The sequence below is a fragment of the Dipodomys merriami genome, unplaced genomic scaffold, assembly GCF_024711535.1.
Source record: "Dipodomys merriami isolate MVZ:Mamm:240054 unplaced genomic scaffold, mDipMer1.0.p SCAF_18, whole genome shotgun sequence".
NCBI classification, from domain to species: Eukaryota; Metazoa; Chordata; class Mammalia; order Rodentia; family Heteromyidae; genus Dipodomys; species Dipodomys merriami.
The window spans coordinates 18818621-18843222 of record NW_027203159.1 but is presented as its reverse complement, the minus strand read 5'-3'; positions in this window follow the sequence as shown (position 1 = coordinate 18843222).

Genomic DNA, 24602 nt, shown 5'->3' with positions numbered 1-24602 from the left:
ATCACATTTCCGTTGTGACATCACGACCCCATTGTGACATCTCACACCTATTATGAAAAACCACATTGCCTTTGTGGCAAACAGTCCATTAGTTTACCCATATCCTCATTGTGAACTAATGACAGTTGAAATCATGTATGCCTTTGAAACATCACAAACCCTTTGGGAAATCATCACCTGTATGATATCATATTGTCATTATACCATCAGCTCGTTGTGATACAAAAATCTATGACATCAAAGCATCATTAAATCATATTGTCATTGTGACATAGACACATTCTGAATGCCTATTCTCATTTCATTCTATTTCAAATGTGGCATGAGTTTTGATATCAGAAACTCATTATGTCATCATAATCCCTTTGTTAAATTACATTGCCCTTGTAAAATTACTGACCCAGTGTGACATCATAAACTTCTCCTGTCCTCCTGACTTTTCTCACATGGTGTCATTTGGCTACCTTTTTTAGTTCATACTCTGTTTTTGAAGATAACATTTCAGGTATGACATGTGACATAGTGATCATTATGACATAACTCTATCAGATATCATGACCATGTGTCATGTTGTGACATCACAAACAATTCATGGCCTTTGGAACTTCATGCACATTTGTTTAAATTGTGACCTCATTTAAACTAGTAGCAATTGAAATAGGATATACATTTTGTGATATTACAAACTCGTTGTGAAATCATAAAACCATTGTGACCTCATCAGTGTTGTGGCATCACCAACCCATTGTGAAATCACATTGCCATTGTGACACAATGATCAGATATGCCTTGTGATATCCCAAATCAATTAACAACTCAAGATCTTTGAAATCCAAATGGCCTCTGTGATATCATAGTCCCTTTGTGTACCCATATTCTCATTGTGAACTAAGTATGGGACAGGTTATTGTTGTCACAGTGGGTTAGGGTTTTCACATTGGCAATGTGATGTCACAACCTCATTGTGATGTCCCAATAGTTAGGAGGTCACACTGGTTTCTGATAATCTATATAACTCATATAAAATACTATGAAATCATAGAATATGCATTCACAGTGTGTCTATGATATCCCAATGGCAATGAGAAGTCATGATTCTATGAGACCATTATAGATTGTGACATAACAATGTGCTGATGGTATCATAATAAGAATGTGATAACATTCTGGTGATGATGTCACCTAGTGCTTGTGATGTTATACTGGCCTGTTTCAAATCAATTGTTCTTAGTCCACAATGAGTATATGGGTATATATAGGGACTATAATATCAGCAAGGCCATGTGTTTTCAAAGAATCTAAGAGGTCATAATAGTTTTGGGATGTCAAAAGGTGGTTGTGATATCACAGTAACATTTGACATCACAATCCTTTTGTGATGTCACAATGAAGATGTGGTGACAATGGTTTTGAGATGTCACAAAAAGATTGCAATAATGGAATGGTCAGTTTCAATTGTTATTATTTCAAAATGAGAATACAAGTTCACAGAAAGAGCTTGAACACCCAAAGTCCAAAAATTCTGGAAAATATTATGAGATCATTATTGGTCTGTGAAAACATAAATGGGCAATGACATCACTATGGCAATGTGATGCAGAATATCACGTAATAATAATGTTTTGATGTCACAATTATTTGGTGATGCCATACTGGTGATGAGGTCAATAGGATTGAGATATCTCAATTGGGTTGGTGATGTCACAAGTGCATGTGAGTGTCTCAAGTATTATTAATTTACAATGAGTATAAGAGTACACAAAGGGACTTTCATTTCTCCAAAGTTCCATGTTGCCACAAATGTGATGAACTCCTCATAGCTTTGTGATGTCACAATGTGACAAAATGGTCATGACCTCTGATAGTCTGATGTCACAATGGTTATGATTTAATAATGGATTTCTGATATCACATTTTTTACCTTAAATATTATGAGCTGGAAAAAAGATTATGAGCTCACAATGGGCCCAAGATATCACAATGGCAGCATGTCACAAACCATATGATGATATGTGATATCAGAGTGGGTAAGTGATATCACAATGGCAATGTGATCTCACAAAGTGATCATGATGTCACAATGATTATCTGTTGTCTATTCATTTCTGATAACAATCCACCTGCCACATTTGACATAGAATGATATCACAGAATAGACTTTAACATTGTGTCTATGAAATTACAATGACAATATGATTTCATAATGCTATGTTGCCATTGTAGTTTGGGATGTCACTATAAGCTGATGATATCATAACAACAATGTAAAGTTAAGGTGTTGATGAGGTCTCCAAGGTTTTGTGATGTTACAATAGCATATCTGTTCTCAATTTTCATTAGTTCACAATGAGGAGATAGTACACATAGGTAATGTAATGTCACCAATGCCGTGTTCTTTTTTTAAGTTGAAAAGAGGTCATAAATATTTTGATATGTCACAATATGGTCATGATGTCACAGTGGCAATTTTATGTCACAATGGATTTGTGATGTCACCATTGTGATGAGGTCAAATTGGTTTGTCTTGTCACAGCTTTGTAATGACGTTTAGAATTTCAATTGCAACTAGTTGACAATGAGAATGCAAGTTCCCAGAAAGAGCTTGAATTCACAAAGACCTTGAATTTTCTAAAATATTATGAGGTTATAATTGCTTTGTGAAAACACAATGGGACAATGATATCACAATGACAATGTGATTTCACTATGGTTATGGACTCTCAGTGTGCTTCTCCTATCAACAAACAGTCCACAGTTTAAATAGAATGACAGAATAGGCGTTAACAATGTGTCTATTATGTCACAAGGACAACGTGATGTCCTAATGTTATGATGTCATTGTATTTGAGGATGTTACTATGAGATGCTTGTGTCATAAGGACAATGTGATATCACAATGGTGATGATGTCACTAACGTTGGTGATGTTACAATTGTATTTCTGATCTCATTAGTTCACAATGAGGATATGGGTAAACAAGTGTATTCTGATGTCACAATACACCAAGTCTTTTTTCAAATGTTCTTAGAAGTCATAATATGTTTGGGATGTCAGAATGTGATTGTCGTGTCATATGGCAAAGTGATGTTACAGTAGCTCTGTGATGTAGTATTGGTGATGAGGTAACAATGGGTTAGTGATGTCACAATGAGTTTACAATAACATCTCCAATTTCAATTGCTACTAGTTCACAGTGAAAATATAGTTATAACTAGAAGTCCTCACATTATTGGTGGGATTCAATATTTATTATCGGCCCATGTGTGGGCCAGCTGGAGGAGGGGCAAATGCCATTAAAATTTGGTGTGTATGCTCCTATTGGGAGTTGGGTGAAAAGCCCCACATAGTGTACTGTCAAGAAGACTTGGGCAGTAGGTAGTTTGAGATGTGATAGTTGAAAATTGTTAGGGGTCAAGGAGTGGGGGAGGGAGGGGTCCCGTCTATGCATAGGCAGAATGTTTAGAGCAAAAGAAGGGGAGAGAAAGAGAGGAATGACCTGGAAAAAAGGATGTGATGAGACAGCAGGGAGGAAAGACATGGAGGAGAGGAAACTTAAAGGAAGATAAGGATGGCTACTGGCCACTGTACTGCATCAAGGCAAGCTAGTGGAGAGTGAAGTGTCCTGAAGAGAAGAAGGAAGTAGGGGAAAGAAAAAGAGAAAGTCCTTGAAGGAAGGAACGGTTATACAGAAGGAGGGAGGAATGAAAATGGAACAAAGCCTTGCCTTTTGAAGTTTGGAGCTTTAGAGATAACAAATTTTGAGGTTGGTGGTTTGCAAACGAATTAACAGCCCTACACTAATTGCAGCCCCACATATTGGTGGTCTGAAGTTTGATGGTCGAGGCTGCTCTTGGATCTGGGCATCCAGCCCAGGGAAAGGTATTTGCAGGCCACTTTCTAATATAAATAATTTTGTTTATTATCTTAAATGTGTCTCAATGGACGGTCTCACACTTCAGAGTTCATAATTATTCGATTCTCCAATGAGATAGTCCATCTGGATGGCATCAGGCTTTGTCCCCTAAAAACTGCTTAAAAGCTGAGGGTCTCAGCCCACAAGGGTTAGAGCCTCCTTCGAATGTTTGTTTGCTGAGGACCAACAAAGACAAGAGTTATTTAGAACTCTGTAGGGTTAAGTCTGGGAAAGCTTTCCAGCATATTTTGGAGGCTCCTTTGGAGGTCATCTGGGATTTCCTTTGGAACCCATCTGTACCTCTTCAAGATGTCATGTAGGGCTTTCTCATCTGAGACTTCCTTGAGAAGTTATCCAGGTCTTCCTTGAAAAGCAATCTTGAACCTCTTTGGATGTGATCTCAGAGCGACCATTGGAGACCTCCTTAAGAGGTCTTCTGGGATTTCCTTGAGTAGCCATCCGAGACCTCTTTGGGAATTCATCTGGTACCTCTGAAGAAACCAGCTGGGATCTCCCTCAGGGGTCATATGTGACTTCCTTGAGAATCTACCTGGGATTGCCACTGGAGATCATCTGTTACTTTTCTGAGGGACCATCTGTGATCCCCTCCAGAGGTCATCTGGAGCTTCAATGAGAACCCATCCAGTACTCCTTGAGAAGTCATCTGGAGCCTCCTCCAAAGGCTATCTGGGACCTATTCTTGAGGTCATATGGGGCCTCCATGAGAGACTATCTAGGAATTACTCCTGGGGTCAACTGGCTTACATCCAGAGGTCATTGAGGACTTCCCTGAGAAGCCATCTGAGACCTTCTCTCCTGGTAAACTGGGAATCTCTAAAGAGGTTCATCCGGTACCTCCTGAAAAGGTCATCTGGGGCCTCATCTCAAGGTCACTTGGAGCTTCCACGGGAAGCCATCTGGGACCTTTATGAGAGGTCATCGGTGTCCTTTTCAAGAGGCTATCTGGGACTTCCTCCAGAGGTCATCTGGCAGTTCCTTGAAAGTGCATCTTTGATAGATGTGGGACATGTGTGTTAAGTGTCTGTGGCTATTGGTTTATGTGTTATTGTTCATAGTTCTGTTTAGTCCTTTTTTTGAGGATGGGAGAAAAATATCATATAGTCCTCTTGAATGAAGATTATTTCCCCTGGTGATAGCAACATTTACATATGCTGTACACATGGGAGGAAAGGGAGAAAATCCAGAGCAGTGCCTTGAAAGGGGTCCTTGGATGAGATGGTTCCCTGACAAAAGACCCAGTCTGGAGCAAATCTTTCCCCAGAATTGCCCAGGCTGTCACTACAACAGTGATCGCAGTAAGGAGCCACTTACCAATTATTGCCAGATTCTGTTAGTAGGAAAAACAGCAGCAGCTAGGAAGTCAACCCATTTCTCATTTAACTAAGGTAAGTGAGACTGTACAGCTCCCCATGAGTCCCCGATTTCTTTGTGGAATGGTTCATAGAGGCATTTAGGAATATATGCCTAAAGATGCTGAGGTCCCTGAGAATCAAAGAGCCTTAAATATAAACTTCTTTTCACAGTCAGGCACACCTATTGGGAGAAAGCTTCAAAAGCTAGAAAGTTTTGAGGGAAAGGTGTTATCTGAGGTGGTAGAATTTGCCCAGCAGGTATTTGATATCAGAGATAACCTGGGAGAAAAAAAACAGCTTAAGAAAGGGGTTGGAGTTTTGTTAGCAGCACCTGGACATGGATAAAAAAAAACCATCAGCAAAGACAGTATAATTCATTTGCAAATGGCAGTAGGGAATATATAGGGCTTGATCAGTGTGCTTATTGGTAGCAAAAGAGACATTGGAAATGGGAATTCCAAAGGAGGGTAAAGATAGAAAATGACAGGTGATGTAAGAATGTTAGCCACCTGGAAACTGCATTCAGATCTCTTACGAATTATGGAAAGGAGCTCAGGGCTCTGAAATCCAATTATGTTCAATTTAAAATTCAGCCCGCTGTACTTAAAAACAAATGTGGTGAAGAAAATTATTCACACACATACCGGAAAACATAGGCTTAAAAAGACTGAATCTCCAATGTGTAACAGAAAAAAAAAACCACCTAGAGCTTAATACTGCATTCTACAGCATATGTAAGAGAGTTTTTTTGATGTAAAGAATAGTTTTGAAGTCATAAGTCAGTAACTTGTGAGAGTCAAAGAGAATAACATATCAAAAATGAACCAAGAAAAACACTCAGAATCAAATAAAATTCAAGTATATCTGCCAGGGTGAGAATGAAGCACGTAGGGAGACCAAAGGTCAGACCTGAAGGAGAGACAACACTGCCATCCTTGCTGACTAGAAGCTTGGCCAGGAGGAGATTCTGATGCAGGATGCAGAAAGTAAGTCCCAGAAAAAGGAGCTGGACATGTTATAAGGAGGTTTTAGGCTTCAGTACATGCTGATTATGAACTTTGAAGAGAGTGTGAGCTGAAATTCAAAGCAACAGAGAAAGAACTGAAAGAGGAGTTAGTGAAACAGGCACAAAGTGCCTTGCATTGAAGAGGAGACCAAGAAAAGTAAACAGAAATGTATCAGGCTCAAGAGACGTTGCTTTCATAGGATATAACTGAGAAAGGGAAAGATCATTAGGCAAAAAACCACAAATACTTAAAAATATCTGCCACAAAAATACAATGAAGTGAAAAATAAGAAAGAGAAACTACTAGAATAAAAGTCCAGACTATTGAGATTCTCACCATAACTGTAATGCAGAGGCAAAATGTCCCAATGGAACAGCTGGAGGTGAAAAAAAAACCCTCTCAGTAGTACCATTGAGAACTTAAAGGAGAAGCTGAATAGCAAGCAAAGGTTATGTGAGAAGAAACAGCAGTTGGATAGTCAAAGGAACTCTCCTCTGACCTGGAAGAACACTTGCAGGTTGAGGACGACTTTGCGAAGGTGATTTGGATCATGAAAGCAAGCTTGAGGGAAAAGGAGGAGGATAAAAATGGAAGAACTCTCCAAGCTGCAGGATTAGGTTTTACTAAACAGGAGTTAAAGAATCTAAAGGCCCTGAAGTTCATGAAAACAACCAAGCTGATCAGGTAGTCCAGGAGATCACTGTAAAACCAGTGGGGTGTCTAGAGCTACTAATCATTAAAATTAATGGAAGAAGCAAAAACAAGTGTGCAAATGTGGAGAGTGAATTTCAGAAAATTGATTACACGCTTAAGCCTTCTGCCTGTATATATCTGGTTACTTGGTGCCCTTGTAAATTGTCCTGGGCCACTGACTAAATCTGTCTTAAAAACCCCTCAGATCTTTGCCTTACTATCTTATATAACATATATAGTAAATTTCCAAGAAATAAATGCTGGAATGCTGAAACATTTGGAGAGGGCACTTACACTTATGTGAATTTTTCGAATTGGACTTCAATGAGGGAAAGTATGGGTATTATTGTTAGTATTATGTTAGTATTACTATTAGTCAGAATGTTCACTTTTTCAGGCAGGGTGACACAGTCAATGGACCAATCTCCAAAGAAGGCTGCAAAATGGACTGTTCAGACACACTAAGACAATCTATTGAGGATACAACTACCAATTGTTAATTTGTGTTAAGTAGTATATTTCTATGGTTTTCTCATTTTCTGATAATTTTGTGTATTAATTTGTGTATAAATTTGTGTACTAATTCTGTAGAATGGTAGGGGGGAGAGAAGCAATGTTTAGGATTTGTTCCAGAAGGAATCAAGGATTTGATTATACATATAAACTAATGGGGAATATAATAACCAGGGGGCTGCAATAATCAGCAGATCTGCTAATAAGTGTGTTCCCACTTCCACTCTGCTGGAGTGGATAGGGTGCATGGTGCTGAATGGGGTGTGTTATGCTGCTGGAAGGGCTATCAAGAAGGTACTGGACAGTGGACAGTTTTGGAAATGATGGTTGAAACTATGAGGCAGTAGACCCTTTCGAGTGGGGGAGGGATACAGAGGATATATAAGCTGTCTCTTCAGAGCCATGGAAGAGGAGAGAAAGGAGAAAATCCTGGAAGGAAATAAGTGGTGAGACAGCAGAGGGGAAACCTGGGAAAAGAGGAACTTCAGGGAGAGCAGGAGGGAAAGGTCAGCAACTGGCCACTGGGGCAGAGCAGAACAGGTCTTTGGAGATTGAAGAGGCATGAAGAGAAGGAAGAAGTGGTGGAAGGGAAAAAAGAGAAAGACCAGAAAGGGCAGATTGTAGAGAAGGATAGAGGAAGGGAAAAGGACAAAGCTTTCTCTTTTGAACTTTGGAACTTTGGAGAACATAATTTTGGTGTTGGTGATTTACAGACCATTTAACAAAGTGCTGGTCTGCCCATTGGTTATTTGAGGTTTGGTATCCAGCCTTGGACAAGGAAGATGTAGATCCCTTTCTAGTGTAAATAATTTTGTTTATTATCATAAATATACCTCAATGGAATGTCTTGTCTTTTATGGGTTATAAGTTTACAAGTTCAACAAAGAGCTTGATGTCCCAAAGTCCATACATATTCCAAATAGTTATGAGGTCATATTAGGCTTGTGAAAACCCAATGGAACGTAATATCACAATTGCAGTGTGATGTCACAATATCATGTCAGAATAATATTTATGATGTCACCTTTACTTAGATATATCATACTAGTGATGAGGTGACAATAGGTTTGTGATGTCACAATGGCTTGGTGATACAACAATGGCATGGTGGATATCAATTGTCATTAACTCTCTCTCAATGTATGCATTCACAGAATAATATTTATGATGTCACCTTTACTTAGATATATCATACTAGTGATGAGGTGACAATAGGTTTGTGATGTCACAATGGCTTGGTGGATATCAATTGTCATTAACTCTCTCTCAATGTATGCATTCACAAAGTGACTGTGGTGTCTCCAAATGCTGTGTGATATCACAATGTTTACAAAGTGAAAATGGATTTCTCTTATTACATGTCATATGTGGAATATTATGAAGTTGAAAAAAGATTATGAGCCCACAAGTGGTACAAGATATCACGGTAGCATTATATCACAAAATTTGTCAAGACCGGAGGGGTTTTTGATGACACAGTGAGTTAGTGATATCACTCGGTAAGTGTGATGTCACAAAGCCTTTATAATGTCACAATAGTTAAGGGTCACAATGGATTACTGATATCAATCCAAGTGCTACAATGTAAATAGAATGAAATCATAGAATAGGCTCTCACAATGTGTCTATGATGTCACAATAACAATGTGATTTCATAATGCTATGAGGTCATTGTAGTTTTGTGATGTCATAATGAACTTAATAACAATGGGATGTTACACTGGTGATTATGTCACAAAAGTTTTGTGAGGTTACAATGGAAACATGTAATCTGAGTTGTCATTACCTCACAAGGACGGTATATGTACACAAAGAGTTTGTAATGTCAGAAAGTCCACATCTGTTTCAAAAGGGCTAAGAGGCTATAATAGATTTTGTATGCTATTTTATCATTGTGATGTAACTAGGGCAATGTGATGTTACAATGGTCATGATGTTACAGTGGATTTCTTATGTCACATATCATACCTGAAATAAGAAGTCAGAAAGAGATTATGAATTTACAAAGGGACTAAGATATCACAATAGCAGGATGTCACAATATTATGGGGATAGGACAGGTTTGTGATAGCGGAGTGGGTTTAGTCTTAGCACAATGGCAATTATGTTGTCACAAAGGTATTTCGTGTCATTATGGTTATTAGATCCCAATGGGTTTCTGATATGAAGTCATATACCACATGTGAAATAGAATGAAACAGCAAATAAGCTTTCAGATTGTGTCTTCAAAGTCACAATGGCAATGTGATGTCATAATGCTATTGTGTTATTTTAGTTTTGTGATGTCACACTGCTTTGATGGTGTCATGACATCAATGTGATGCAACACTGGAAATGATATCAGAAATGGCATGTGATGTTACAATGGCAGATCTGATCTCAATTTTCATTAGTTCACAATGAGGATATGGGTACAAAAAGGGACTGTTTTTTTCAGAGTTCTAAGAGGTCATAAAGATTTGGGATATCACATGATTTCATGATGTCATAATGGCGATGTGATGTCTCAATAGATTTTTGATGTAATAGCGGTGATGAGGTCACAATGGATTTGTATTGTAACAATGTATTGTTATATCACAAGAAAAAGTCCAATTTCAATTGCTGATATTTCACAATGATGATACCAGTTCACAGAAGGAACTTGTCCTAAATGCCATGAATTATCTAAAATATAATGAGGTCATAAGAGGTTTTTGAAAACACAGAGAAAATGGTATCACTATGGCATTGTGATGCCACAACTTCATGTCATTAATAATGTTTTGATATCATGATTAGTTGATGAGGTCACAAGAGCATGCCAGATCTCAATTGTCAATAGCTCACATTAAGTATAAGAAGTGTCAATGGGAGTGTTTTTTTTTTCTCCAAAGGCATGTGTTGTAACAAAATTGATTTAGTCCAATCAGGTTTGTGATGTCACAATGTGATACAATTATCATGACATCTGGCAGTGTGATCATGATCATATTTCTGATATCTCAATCATACCTGAAATATTACGAGTTTAAAAAAATATGAACTAACAAAGGGAGTAAGATATCTCAATGGCAGTATGTGACAAAAGTATATGAGGAACAGAATAGTTTGAGATTTCACACTGGAGTACTTATATCACAATGGAAATATGATATCACATATGAATTGTGATGTTACAGTGGTAATTATGACACAATGTGTTTCTGATATCAACACATTGGCCACATTTGAAATAGAATTAAATCACTATACTTATTCAAAATGGAACTATGATGTCAAATTAACAATGTGATGGTATTAATACTCTTGTGTCATTGCAGTTTTGTGATGTCACAATAAACTGATAATGTCAAAATGACAATGTGATGTCATATTGGTGATGATATCACAGAGGGTTTTTGATGTTACAATGGCATTTGTTTGATCTCAATTGTCATTACTTCACAAAAAGGACATAGGTGATGTTACAGAGACCTCATGTTTTTTTACATGTGCTGAGAGGCCATTAGAGGTTTGGGATGAGACAATGTGATGGTGAAGTTGCAATCGCAATGTGATTTCAAAATGGATTTCTGTTGTCACAGTGGTGATGAGGTCACATTGTGTTAGTGTTGTCAAACCATCACATGTCCAGAGTATGAGCTCTAAATGGCCTAAGATATCACAATGGTAGCACATCACTAAAGTTATATGGACGGTACAAGTTTGTGATATCACAATGTTTTAGTGATATCAAATGGCAATGTGATATCTCAATGGTTATAAATTGTCTTTAGGTTTCTGATATCCACACACATGTCACATTTTAAATAGAATGAAATCATGGAGTAGACACTTACAAGGTGACTATGATGTCACCATGGAAATGTGATATCATAATGTTATGATGTAGTTCAGTGATGTCACAATGAGATTATGGTGTCATTATGAGTTTATGATGTCACACTGGAGGATATCATGAAGTGTATGTGATGTTACAAAGATTATGAGGTCAAAATGGGTTCCGATATCCATATAAGCTACATTTGAAATAGAATGCCATCACAGAACAGGCTTTCACTAAGTGTCTATGACATCACAAACGCAATGTGATGTCATAATGCTATGAAGTTATAGTAATTTGGTTATGCAGTAATGAGCTGTCATAATGACAATGTGATGTCACATAATAATGATGTCACAAAGGGTATGAGATGATAAAATGGCATGTCTGATCTTGTGTCCTTAGTTTAAAAGGATGATATGGTTACACAATGGGACTGTGACATCACAAAGGACATGTGTTTTTTCATAGGTGGTAGTGGTCATTTAATGTTTCAGATGTCACAATGTGGTCATGATGTCACAAAGGCAATGTGATGTTAAAATGGGCTAGTGATGTCACAATGGTGTTGAGGTCCCAAATGATTTGTGACTGCACAATGAGTTTGTAATACCACAATTACATGTACAATTTCAATTGATTCTAGTTGACAATGAGGATAGGAGTTCATAGATGGTGCTTGAAGTCCAAAAGGTCATGAATTTTCTAAAAAGTTATCAGATCATAATAGGTTTGTGAAAAAGAAAACAATGGAACAGCGATAGCCCAATGACAATGTGATGTCAAAATAATAGATCATAATAGAATTTTGCTGTCACAATTAATTGGTGATGCCATTCTGGTGAGGAGGTAATAGGTTTGAGATGGTTTGGTGATGGCAAAATGGTCTGCCAGACCACAAATATCATTAATTCACTGTGAGTATATGAGTTCAAATAAGGACTGTGATATATCCAAAGTCATGTGTTCTCACAAATGTGATGTAGTCTTAAAAGAATTGTAATTACAACAAAACACAATGGTCATGATGTCTCTCAATGTGATGTTACAGTGGTCATGATGTCACAGTCATTTCTGATATCACATATCTGAAATCTTATGGGGCCAAAAACACATTATGAGTTTTAAAAATCCCTAAGTTATCGCAGTGGCAGCATGCTACAAATGTTATGAGGTAGGACAGGATTGTGATGTCACAATGTGTAGATGATATCACAATAACAATGTTATGTCACAAAGATATTGAAATGATACAATTGTTTCATTGTGAGTCACTTGAGATCTGGCATGCCATTGTAATATCTCCAATGTATTCTGACATCACAAACCTATTGAGACCTCATCACCAGTATGCCCTTATCAACTAATTGTGACACCAAATCATTATGATATGATATTGTGACATCACATTGCCATTGTGACATTGAAAACAATTCCTGTGTGTGACATTGAAAACAATTCCTGTCCTCAAAACACTTGTGACATGCTTATAATCTGTTTTAGATCTCATATTTTAGGTTTGATATGTGCTGTGGAAATATACTGTGAACTTATAATTGTGACATCACACTCAAGATATCATTACCATTGTGTCACATTGTGACATCACAATATTTTTAGGACTTCACATATGTGCCAACACATGACGATGGAGACCTCAAAATCCTTTTCTGAACTCATATCCTTGTGAGGAGTTAAAGGTGGAGGTCTGATATACCACTCTGACATCGCCAAGTGGTTGGAACATCACAAAAATATTGTGACCCTTATGACAACACCAACTAATTGTTACAAACAAACATTATTATGACACAGTATTGTGGCATCACATTGCCATTATGATATAACTGTCCCATTGGTTTTTCACAAACCTATCATGAGCTCATGATATTTTAGATAATTCATGGCCTTTGCGACTTCTAGCTCCTTCTGTAAACATGTATACTTAGGACCTATGAAGCAGAAGACAATCCATTGAAACTTATTTAAGACAATAAACAAAATTATTTACTAGAAAGAGTCCTTCAAATAACTTGTTCTGGGCTGGATAGCCAGAGTGAGCCAAGAGCTGCACTGACCACCAAACTTCAAAGCTGCCATGGGTGGCCTCAACCTTTGTTAATTTGTCTGCAAACCACCAACCCAAAATTTATGAACTTTTCCTTTCCTCTGTCCTTTACAGATCTGTCCTTCTTTCCAGGTTTTTCCCTTTTTCCTTTCCACCACTTCCTTCTTCTCTTCAGGCCTCTCCACTCTTCACGGGTCTATCCAGTTTTATCCTGGTGGCCAGTTACTATCTTTGCCCTCCTGTTCTCCAACAAATTCCTCTCTTCCTAAGTTTGTTCCCCTTCTGCTGTCTCTGCAATTGCTTCTAGGTGTTTCCCCTCTTTCTTTCCCCTTCTGTTGCTTTGAATATGCAGCTATATATAGACTGTACCCCTCCATCACTTCAAAGGGTCATGTCCCACACTTCCCACTGCTCATTCATGTCTTGACAGCTCACATGTGGGACATGATACCTCAACTCCTCCAGGAGCATGTCCAGCCCCCTTCAGTGGCTTGCCCCATGTTGTCCAGAGCCATCGGTTCATGGTAATTATTGGGCTGTGCTTGTTATTACATTCACCATTGATTTTCATATCCAATAGAATTCTTTATCTCTTCTTGACCAAACGCTAAATATTCCCTTCTCATCTGTAAATTGGACAGGCTTCAAATGCAAATTTAACATATAACAAGGAGGAAACCATAGAAAGACACTAGTTAACACCAATTAACACTTGGTAATTCTTATCTTTAACAGATCCTCTGAGTGTGTTTGAACATTCCATCTTGCAGCCTTCCCTGGATATTGTTCGACTGTTGTTTCCATTTGAGAGTGATGGACTCAAAGCTGTTTTCCTGCAACATTAATAGCCAATGGTGTAGTTAGCAACACTGAGTAAGGTCCTTGCCACTTGGTTTCCAGTTCAGAAGCATGTTGCCTTTTTACCAACATCAGCTGTACAGACAAAATTGATTTGGTGGAGTTTTTCTCAGGAGGCCAGTGGGCCTCAGCTACCAAAGGAGAGACACCTCCAAGAACATGTTGCAAAGCCTTCAGGGACTATATAAGATTGTGATTAAACATTTTTGTTAATATAGTTTACCAAGTTTAGGAACCAAAGAGGGTGTTCTATAATAAATTATTTTGAAAGGAGTGAATCCTATAAACTAAGGTGTGTATCTTTCTTGAAAGAGAGCAATAGAGTGGAGGCTCTGCTAGTCATGGCCAGTCTCTGTAATTAATTTAAGTTTCTTTAAGGTCCTAATCATTCTTTCTATCTGCCATGAACTCTGAGATCAATAAATACAATATATCTTCCAATTTATTTCTAGTACCTTAACTAATAATTGAATAATTGGGCCATGAATGCTGGGCCATTGCTAATGGTAAACCAAATCAAGGATTTATTTCATGGAGTAATTTTATAGCTGTTACCTGAATGGTTTTGGTTTTTTGTGTGGAATGCCTCAGCCCAGCATGAAAAAGTGTCCACTAAAACTAATCGATACTTATACCTCTGCTCTCCATGCTTTAACTCCGTGAAGTCCACTTCCCAAAATTCATCAGGGAATTATATCAGCTTAGACAATAAATCTATGTCTTCCATAACAAGTGATATGTACATTTCTTTCCTTTTGCTTACTGTCAAATTTTCCCTCTATCTCCCTCATTTGCTCCATCCCATCACTGCCTTTGAAGTGCTTAGTTCATTTTCATTAATGTTGAATGCAGCTGATGCATCCGTTTGGTATGTTTTCCTCTATCTCTGATTCTGTGTCCTCTTTTTAGTTTCCCTCAGATGTGTGCATATATACCTTAAAGGTGGTTAGTAGCTTTGGCTTATTTTGTAATGAAACGAGATGACTGGAAGTTCTTTGTTGGTCGAGTCCTGTTTACTTTGTTGTATCTCTTTACATGTTTTATTTAATATCCACATACCAAGGAGATCATTTTCCATTTGTCTCTTTTGGCTTACCTCACTCAAAATTATTTTTCTAGATCCAACCATATCCCTGCAAATACCATTATTTTGTCCTTTATAATGGCTGCATAATATTTCATTGTATATTGTTACCACTATTTTGGATCTATTTATCCATTAGGATCATCCAGTAGGACATCTGGGTTGTTTGCATATCTTGACTATTGTGAGCAGTGCTTCAATAAACATAGAAGTGCATGTGTACAAGTATCCTGGTTCCTGTTGTTCAGCATAGATGCCTAGGAGTGGTATGGCTGGGTCATTGGGAAGTTTTCTGAGGTACCTCCAGACTGCTTTCCAAAGTGGTTGTGTTAGTGTCCATTCCCAGCAGCAATGCAATAGAGTTCCTTTCTCTACATTTGTCAATGGCTCCCTCCAGCCTTTGTTTTTGTCTGACCTTAGGATGAGACCATGCTGAATGGAATAAGGTGATATCTCAGGATTGTTTTTATTTGCATTTCCTTTACACCTACGGATGAATAGCATTTCCTCATGTGCTCCTTTGCCATTTTTATCTCTTCAGAGAAATCTCTTTTTAGTTCCTTTGACCATTTGGTATTTGGTTCATTAGGTTGGAGAGAGATTAGTGTATATACTGTATATAGGCCTTTGTCTGATATATTGCTGTTAAATATTTTTCCCAATTGGTTCTTTCTAGTATGGTTGCTATGTCTTTAGCTGTGCAGAATCGTTTTGTTTTAAAGTAGTCCCATTTGTTGAGTCTCTCCTCAATTTTTTGTGACCCTGGGTCTCTGCTAAAGAAGGTCCTGCCTGTGCCTATAAATTCAAGTGTCTCTCTTAGTCTGTACTTCAGTAGATTCAGATTTTCGGGATTGATGTTATGGTCTTTTATCTATTTTGAGTTGTCAAATATCAGATGATTATAAGCATGTGGTTTTATTTCTGAATCTTCTAATCTATTCCATTTTTTTCTTTTATGCAATACCAAATTGTCTTTGTTATTATGGCTCTATAGTAGAGTTTGAAGTCCAGAATAGAGAATCCTACATTTTTTTTTTGTCTAGAATTGTTTTGGCACCATTTCCTGGTGTCCTAATATTTTATGTTTTTATACTTTTCTTTAAATAGATCCTTTCCATCTTTGGTGAGCTTAATTCCAACATATTTTTTTAATTTTAATTTTATTTTATTATGAAAATACTGTACAGAGCGGTTACAATTACATGGGCAAGATAGTGAGTACATTTCTTATTAAGCATTGTAGCCTCCTCCTTTGATTACCCTTCCCATCCCTTCCCATTCTCCCTTCCCTCCAACGCTACCCCCTGCCCAAGTTGTCAAGGTCGTTTTTGATATGAAAAGTTGTACTTCTCGTTGTTGCAACAAACAATTGTTTGTCCCCTTCCCCGCCACAAATTATACCGACATCAAATACAGTGAAAAAAGGGGTTATACTGTGGGGGAGGGACATACAAAACAACAAAGAAATAATCTTATATTTGAGTTAGAAACAAAAGCATGAAAGAAAAAAAAAACCATTTAAATACATATCTTAGAGTTCATTTTTCTAACATCACCTTATCTGAACTTTTCACCTGGACTCATACATATACTAGATATTGCAAATAAGGGAAACCATGGGACCTATGTTTCTTAGGGCTTTGCTTACTTCACTTAATATAATTTTTTCCAAGTCTTTCCAAACCTTTCCATTTCCTAACAAATGGGGCAATGTCATTCTTTATGATAGAGGCATAGAATTCCATTGTGTATATATACCACATTTTCTTGATCCATTCAGCTAATGAGGGGCATCTGGGTTGGTTCCATATCTTAGCTATGGTAAATAATGTTGCAATAAACATAGTTGTGCTGGTCGCTTTAGTGTGGTCTTGTAAACATTTGGTTAAATGCTCAAAAGTGGGTCTGCTGTCTCATAGGGGAGCCCTATGTGGAGTCTTTTGAGGAACCTCCATACTGCTTTCCAAAGTGGTTGAACAAGTTTACATTCCCACAAACAATGAAGTAAGGTTCCCTTCTGTCCACATTCCCTCCAGCATCTGTTGTTATTGGAGTTCTGGTTTTTGGGCATTCCAACAGGGGAGAGGTGATATCTCAATGTTGTTTTGATTTGCATTTCTTTTATGGCTAGGGTGGTTGAGCATTTCTTCATGTGTCTATTGGCCATCCTTCTTTCTTCTTCAGAGAAGTTTCTCATTAAGTCATTAGCCCATTTATTTATTGGGCAGTTCTTTCTTTGAGGATTTGTTGTTGGGAGATTGAAATTTTTGAGTTCCAAGTATATTTTAGATATGAGACCCTTGTCCGTTGTATGGCTAGTGAAGATTTCTTCCAATCCGTGGGCTTTCTATTGATCTTGCTAGCTATGTCCTTTGCCATTCAGAAGCTCTGCATCTTCACGCAATCCCATTTGTCCAAACTTTTTTTGATTTGTTGTGTTTCTGGGTCTCTATTAAGAAAATTTAGGCCTGCACAAAGGAGACCTAGGGTTTCTTGGATTACATCTTGTAATGTTTTCAGAGTGTCTGTTTTGACTCCGAGGTCTCTGATACATTTGTAGGTGATACTGGTGCAGGGTGATATATAAGGATCTAGCTTTAGTTTTCTACAAGTAGTTAACTAATTTGGTCAGCACCATTTACTGCAGAGGCTTTCTTTCTTCCATTCTAATTTTTTAGCTCCCTTATCGTATATTATATGGCTATAGGTCTGTAGTTCATTTCTGGATTTTCAATTCTATTCCATTGGTCTTGAGGTCTGTTCTTATGCCAGTACCAAGCTCTTTTGATTACTATGGCTTTATAGTAGAGTTTGACAATTTGTATTGATATTCCACCAGCAGTGTTCTTTCCGTTAAGGAGCGTTTTTGCTATTCACTGTCCTTTATTGTTCCATATGAATTTTTGGATTGCCTCTTCTATTTCCTTAAAGAATGAGTTTGGAATTTTGATATGTATTGCATTGAATTTGTAGATAGCCTTAGGAAATATTGCGATTTTCATGATGTTAATCTTTCCAATCCAGGAGCATGGGAGTTTTTGCCATTTTCTAAGTTCTGTTTTGATTTCCTTTTTCAAGATTTTAAAATTTTCATCATAGAGGTCCTTCACTTCTTTGGTTAAGTTAATTCCTAGGTATTTTATTTTTTGTGGGGCTATTACAAATGGAGTTGCTTTCCTAATTTAAGCCACACTTTTCTCATTGTTGGCATACAGAAAAGCCATTGATTTTGGAGGTTAATGTTATACTCTGTTACTTTGCAGAAGTTTGATTCAGCTTCAGTAATTTGGGAATGGAGTCTGCAGGATTCTTTAAATACATGATCATGTCTTCTGCAAAGAGGGAGAGTTTATTTCTTCTTTCCCTATTTGGATCCCCTTTATGTTTGCATCTTGTCTTATTGCTGTAGCTAGGCATTCTAATACTAGATTGAAGAGAAGTGGAGTGGACCTCCTTGTCTTGTTCCTGAGTTAAGAGGAAATGGTTTTAGTTTTTCAACATTAAGTATAATGCTGGCCGTAGGATTGTCATATACAGCCTTTCTTGTATTGAGGAATGTTCCATGGACTCCCTATTTTGTTGTATCTTGTCCAATGCTTTTTCTGCATCTATTGAGATAACCATGTGGTCCTTATCCTTGTTCCTGTTGATGTGATGAATAATATTAATTGATTTGCTTATATTGACCCAGCTTTGCATCCCTGAAATGAATCCTGTTTGATCGAGGTGTATGATTTTTTGGATGAATTGTTGAAGATGATTGGCCAAAATTTTGTTGAGAAATTTTGCATCCATGTTCATCAAAGAAATGTGTCTATAGTTCTCTTTCTTTGATGAGTCCCTGCCTGGTTTTGGGATGAGGATTATGATGCCTTTATAGAATGTGTTCGGTAGTGAACTTTCTCTTTCAATTTCATTGAAGAGTTGGAGGAGTATTGGTGTGAGCTCTGCTTTGAAGGCCTTGTAAAATTCTCTGTGAAACCATCTGATCCTGTTCTTTTCTTAGGTGGCAGAACTCTTATTGCTGTTTCTATTTCAATGCTTGATATGGACCTCTTAAGATGGTTTAACTCATCTTGGTTTAGATTTGGCATATCATTATTTGCTAGGAATAGGTCCATTTATGTCAAGTTCTCCAACTTATTAGCATAAAGTTTTGAGAAGTATTCTGTTATAATGTTCTGAATCTTGGTTGTTTCCGTGGTGATAAATCCATTCTCATCTCTGAGTTTAGTTATTTGGGTGTGTTCTCTTCTTTTTCTGATAAGATTTGCTAAGGTTCTGTCAATTTTGTTTAATTTTTTCGTAGAGCCAACTCTTTGTTTTGTTGATTCTTTCTATAGTTCTTTTGGATTCTAAATCATTTAATTCTGATTTCATTTTAATTATTTCATTCCATCTACTGGATTGCAGTTTATCTTCCTGTATTTTTCATCAGAACAAGTCCTGTGGTGTAATTTTGGGAGCTTTATTATTCACACTGCATGGCAGGTGGGCCTCTGGACATGAGAAAGGTGAGGTGTATGCAGAAAAGGTCTGGGATCAATATCAATCCCTCAACCCTACCGTGAAGGAAAAAGCAGCTGGCAAGGTAGAGAACACCTTATGCAAAGCAGGGCCTGGTTCATGAATCTTCTCACAACACTCTGTGTGTGCACATATGTGCAACTCTTCCTGTGTGCTTCATACTTTGGACTTACAATTAATTCTTTTTTTTGCACAGCTGTCTCTGTACCCTGTCCGCCTACCTACTTATCTCCCAACACTCCCGAAGGCCTGATAATGCCCTCTCCTCCCTTTCTATTGAAAGCACACAAGTGTAGAGCCCCTCCCTCCCATACACATTACCCATTCCCTGCCTCCCAGCCCAGCCCCTCCACTTTCACATAAAGGGAACTATTTACATATAAATCAGAAGCAAATAAACCAAATACCTGAAATATGGAACCAGATGGATTGACTTCTCTTGGAACAAAAAGTACATTTGTGATTCAAGAACTAAAACTAAAACTAAAAATCTTTCCCCAGCCATGGAACAAACACAGAAAAACAGTTAGTCTCCAGTAGTTGAGCACCAGTATTGAGCACAGAGAAGCTCAGGAACTTTCTTGAGTTTGCAAATTTAAGGCCCCGGAAATGTTTAGGTTTAGGTCACTTGTTCAAGGCCCAGAACTGAGTTCAAGCCCCAAGCTCCTAGTTCAAGGCACAGGCTGTGAGTTCAATTTCTAGGTCCCATATTCAGGGCCCAGGCTACAAATTCAAGGCCCAGAAATGAGTTCAAGGTCCTGGGCCAATATTCATGGCATAGACAGTTAGGTTAATGAACAGCTTGGAGTTCAAGATCCAGGCTGAGTTGAAGGCCTATGAACCAATTTCAAAGCCCCAGCTGTGAGTTCAATTCCCAGACAATGGGCTTAGGCAAGGATCCCCGTTCAGTTCCCATTTCCCTATTTTTCAATCTCAGGTGACAAGTTCAGGTCAGGACATGAATTCAAGACCCTGGCTGTGAGCTTAAGGCTCACACCTGACGTCAATGCCCAGCTATGAGTTAAATGCCTAAGATCCAAGTTCAGTTCCTAAGCACTAGTTCTAGGAACAGGCCGTGAATTCTATTCCCAGGCCACGAACTCAAGTGCAGGCCTGGGTTCAAAGCCCACATCGTGAATTCAAGGCTCAGGCAAAGAGTTTCTGGCCCAGGATAGGAGTTTAAATTCCAGCTCAAGAGTACAAGTCCAAGCCTTTGACTTAAAGTACCAGGGTATGAGTTCCAAACTCAACACCAATTTCAACTTCCAGGCCAGGAGTTTAATTTCAGATCTTCATGCTTGGGTTAGTCAGGGAGGGTAAGTGAAAGGAAAGAATGAAATGATTTTGGATGGAAGGTAGGAGATGGAGGCTAAATGAGAGTAGGAAGAAAGAAGGAAGTATAGAAAGGGAGAAGAGAAAACTGGAAGGAAGGAAGGAAGGAAGGAAGGAAGGAAGGAAGGAAGGAAGGAAGGACGGAAGGAAGGAAAGAAGGAAGGAAGGAAGAATGGATGGAAGGAAAAAAGGAAGGAAGGAAAAAAGGAAGGAAGGAATGAAGGGATAGAGGAAGGGAAAGATACAGGTAGAAGCGAGAAAGGTAAAGAGGGAGGGAGGGAAAGAAAAGAGAGGGAGAAGAAGGGGAAAGGGAAGAATGGGAAGAAGTAAGGAAAGAATGAAGAGTAGATGGAGGAGAAAGAGAATGACGAATAGTGAAAGGAAGAAAAGCAAGAGAATGAGGAGTGGGAAAATAGAGGGAGGGTGAGGAGGAGGAGGAACTTTCCCCTCATTTAATGTAAGTATTAGTGTTAAATCAATCCAAAGAATTTTATTCATGTTCAAAGTTTGCTTCTAAAATTGAAGGGTATTGATCTAGGGAAAAAACAAAGGGAGAGGCAACGATGCTTGATAAGAAAGGTATTTATTACCTTGCTCGTGTAATTGTAACCCCTCTGTAAGTATTTTCACAAAAACAAACTTATTGACAAATTGTAGCTAATTTTTGATATTATTCAATAGGTAAATATTGCTGTATAAATATGCACATCATCAAAACCAACCTGTTTTCCAAACCACCATGTCTGCTGATCATCTTCTGAATTCACATATCTATACTATACTCTAACTACACTGGTCCATCTTTCTTTCCCATGGTAGATCTTCAGAAAAAAATGCTTGATGTACCAGTCCAATTAGAAACAGGGCTGTATTCAGTTCAGATGCAATACTGTCTGAAAACAAATTCTATTTTCAGAAAGAAAGACAAGCATTACACCGCTTAGTGTGAACAAGAGAAGATACTATGTGGAAAAGAAGTAATAATTAGTGATTGAACTCATGTGGAAAATTGTTAAAATTGATATGACCTTAGGTAGCTTGTGCTTCATGCACTTCCATACTTCCATAATAGCTAATAGAGTTCTTAGCATTTATCAAAGTTGTACACAAGTGATTGCTATTTGTCTTTGACTCAAGAAAAATGAACAAGTGTATTCTTCTAAAATTTTCTTGTTGTTCTCTGAAAGAGATTAAAACATTGTCTCCATGACTGCCTTTATTCTTCACAGTTCATGCATTTTTTTGGTCAACTGGTTTTGAATAATGTTTAGAGTTCCCATCATCTGAAAAGGACAGGAAATATATGATATCAAAATATATGAAAATAAGGTGAAATGAGAATTCAAGAACCATAGGAAGAATCCGGTTGCCACAGGTCCCATGGTAGTGGATAAAGTGGCTGGACATCCCAAATACCTCTCAGTCCTTTCTCTCAACTTTAACGGATTTAACTCTCCAATTAAGTGACATAAACTGACTAGTTGGATTAAAAACCAAGATCCTCCTATCTACTGTGTTCAGGAGTCACACCTTGCACATAAAAACAAACCCAGTTTGAAAGTGAAAGGCTGGAATAAAATCTACCAAGCCAATCACCCGTATAAACAAACAGGAGTTGCAATCATAAAATCAGATATAATAGACTTCAAATTAAAATTAGTGAAAATAGATAAAGAAAATCATGGTATAATATTTAAGGGATCTCTCCCGCACGAGAATATTATAATTCTAAATCTCCATTCGCCAAACAGTGGAGCACCAAAATTTATACAAGAAACATTACTGTTCCACAAAACTCACAAAGATCTAAAGACATTAACTGTTGGGGACTTTAACAGACCACTATTCCTACTAGTTAGATCAACTCGGCAAAATATCAACAGAGGAAATACAGATCTAAAAAACAGTATAGAGCAACTAGATTTAAAACTATGTACAGAATATTTCACTCAGCAGCATCAAAATGCATGTTCTTCTCAGCAGCACATGCAACATTTTTCAAAATAAACCACGTTTTAGGTCACAAAACAAACTTTTCCAAGTTCAGAAAAATTGAAGTTATACCATGCATTCTCTGAGGCCACAAGGGAATAAAATTCAAACTCAACACAAAAGCCACCAAAGAAAGTCCTGTAACACCTGGAGCTGAACAACACACTGTAGAATCACAAGTGGGTCATGGAAGAGATTAGAAAAGAAATTCAAAGGTTCCCAATATTAAACAAAAATAAACACACAAATTACCAGATCCTCTGGGACACAGCCAAGGCAGTACTCAGAGGCAAGTTTATAGGTCTGAGTTTCTACATCCACCTATTGGAGAGATCTGAAATTCACAGTTTAATGAGACATCTGATCCTCTTTGAAAAAGTGCAGCAAGATAAACCCAAATCCAGTAGATGAAAATTTTCCAAAAGAAGGATTTAGGGTTTTTGTTTTTGTTTTAATTCCTCATGATTGGCAACCCAGAGTGGTCTAGACTTCACTGGTCCACACCAGGTACTTGCTAGATAAAATTGTCAGATAAAAAAAATCATTATTATGCCGGGCGCCAGTGGCTCACGCCTGTAATCCTAGCTACTAAGGAGGCTGAGATCTGAGAATCGCGGTTCAAAGCCAGCCCGGGCAGGAAAGACCATGAGACTCCTATCTCAAATAAACCCCTAGAAAACCGGAAGTGGAGCTGTAGCTCAAGTGGTAGAGCGCTCGCCTTGAGCTGAACAGCTGAGGGACAGCGCCCAGGCCCAGAGTTCAAGCCCCATGACCGGCAAAAAAAAAAAAATCATAATTAAATGAATTAGAATAAAAAAATAGAATCAACAAAACAGAGATTTGGTTCTTCGCAAAAATTAACAAAGTTGACAGACCATTAGCAAATCTTATCAGAAAAAGAAGGGAACACACCCAAATAAATAAACTTAGAAATGAGAAAAGAAAAACCAGAACAGAAACAACCATAAGTCAGAACATTATAAGGGAATACTTCTCAAAACTTGATGCTAATAAGTTTGAGAACTTGGAAGAAATGGACCTTTTCCCAGCAAATATCCACATAACGAAACAAAACCAAGATGAGTTAAACCATTGTAACAGTCCCATATGAAGCATTGAAATAGAAAACATAATAAGAGTCCTCTCATCTATGAAAAGCCCAGACCAGATGGTTTTACACCAGAATTTTACCAAGCCTTAAATAAGAGCTCAAACCAATACTCCTCCAAATTCTTCAAGAAAATTGAAAGAGAAAGTTCGCTAATGAACTCATTCTTTGAAGCCATCATAATCCTCATCCAAAAACCAGGCAGGGATTCATAATAGAAAGAGAAGTATAGACCCATTTTTTTGATGAGTATTGATGCAAAACTTCTCAACAAAATTTTGGCCAATCGACTTCAACAATTCATCCAATAATAATCCACCACTAACAAA